Source organism: Sciurus carolinensis, chromosome 17 (assembly GCF_902686445.1).
Source record: "Sciurus carolinensis chromosome 17, mSciCar1.2, whole genome shotgun sequence".
Classification (NCBI taxonomy): domain Eukaryota; kingdom Metazoa; phylum Chordata; class Mammalia; order Rodentia; family Sciuridae; genus Sciurus; species Sciurus carolinensis.
The window spans coordinates 38,245,165-38,247,236 of record NC_062229.1 but is presented as its reverse complement, the minus strand read 5'-3'; positions in this window follow the sequence as shown (position 1 = coordinate 38,247,236).

Here is a 2,072-nt window from a genome sequence, read left to right as displayed (position 1 = left end):
ATATCCTCCAGTACATATGATACTTACAGAGATGGGAACATTGATGTTCCGAGAGCTTAAATAACTTGCTGTGCCAAAAATTATTATATCCTTCCAAGAGTCCATCCACAATGGGGAACGGAGAAGTCACTATCCAAATTAAAGTCAACGGGTAAAAAAAAAAGTTATTTTATACACTTCTTCTGAATAATTCTTTCCCTTTTTCTTCTGGAGAATTATTGTACTTCTGAGACAGTGTAAGATTGCTCCCATTGTTATAGGATGTCTGAACATCTGTCCTACATTGTACTGTTACTGCTTTACCCACTGTTTATCCCAAACAAAATATGACATCTTTAGAACATATTGATGGTTCTTCCTCCTTTTCTCCTTGTGAACTCTGACCTCTGGTTCCTCTTCTCCAGTCCAATTAGGCTCCTTCCCCTTCATGTGGAGGATGGTAGGAAGCTGCTCTCCCTGACTCTACATTTTGCCTGTAGCTATACATGTATATTCCTCACTTGAAAATCTGTTTGCAGCTGCTGCCTGCACACCTGAGTCCATGGACTCTTGAATCAGTGTCTGTATTAGACACACTATTATTGCCTGCAGAACACTTGCCTACAGTTGTCCACAGCAAAGCATGATGTCTTTACTTTTTTTTATTTTATTCTTTCTAGATATACATGACAGTAGAGCATATTTTGACATCATATACATACATAGAAAAAGTATAATTTGTTCCAATTAAGATCCCATTATTGTGGTTGTATATAATGTGAAGTCACATTGGTTGTGTATTCATATAGAAGGATAGGAAAGATATGTCCAATTCATTCTACTGTCTTTCCTATCCCCATCCAACCTCCCTTCCCTTCATTCTCTTTGGCTAGTTCAATGAATTTCTAATCTTTCTCTCCCTTGTTGTGGGTTAGCATCTGCATATCAAAGAGAACATTCTACCTTTGGTTTTTTGAGACTGTCTTCTATCACTTAGCATGATATTCTCCAATTTCATCCATTTACTGGCAAAAGCCATAATTTCATTCTTCTTATGGCTAAGTAATATTCCATTGTGTATATATACCACCTTTTCTTCATCTGTTCATTTGTCGTAGAGCACCTAGGTTGGTTCCATAGCTTGGCTATTGTGATTTGAGCTGCTATAAACATTGATGTGGCTGTGATGTCATTATGCTGATTTTAAGTCCTTTGGGTATAAACTGACATTTGGTGCTGGGAAAACTGGAAACCCATATGTAGTGGAATGAAACTGAACCTCTATCTCTCACCCTCTACAAAACTCAACTCAAAGTGGATCTAGGACCCAAGCATTAGACCAGAGACTCTGCACCTGCTACAAGAAAATAGGCCCAACTCTCCATCACATCAACTTAGGAACCAACTTCCTCAATAAGACTTCTAAAGCACAAGAAGTAAAATCAAGAATCAATAAAAGGGATGGCATCAAACTCAACAGCTTCTTCACAGCAAAGGAAACAACCAAGGATGTGAACAGAGAGCCTACAGAATGGGATAAAATCTTTGCCACCTGCACCTCAGAGCATATAGAAATAACTCAAAAAACTTAACACCAACAAAACAACAACAATGACGAAAAAAAAAAGCAAATAATCCAATCAATAAATGGGCAAAGGAACTGAACAGGCATTTCGCAGAAGAAGAAATATGATTGGTCAAAAAATATATGAAAAAATGTTTAACATCTCTGGCAATTAGAAAAATGCAAACCAAAATTATACTGAGATTCCATCTCCCTCCATTCAGAATGCAATTATCAAAAATACAAATAAAAATAAATGTTGCTGGGGATGTGGGGAAAAGACATACACTCATTCATTGCTCGTGGGAATGCAAAGTGGTGCAACCATTATGGAAAGCAGCATGGAGATTCTTCACACAACTTGAAGTGGAACCACTATTTTACCCAGTTATCACTCCTCAGTTTATACCAAAGAGCTTTTCTGTAGTACTCCTCTATGTCTTATGTAGGGAGCTGGATGCTATCTCATCTTCTAGAAAAGTCTACTTTTTAAATGAATTTTCTGTTATCTTTCTTTTTCTTTTGTTTA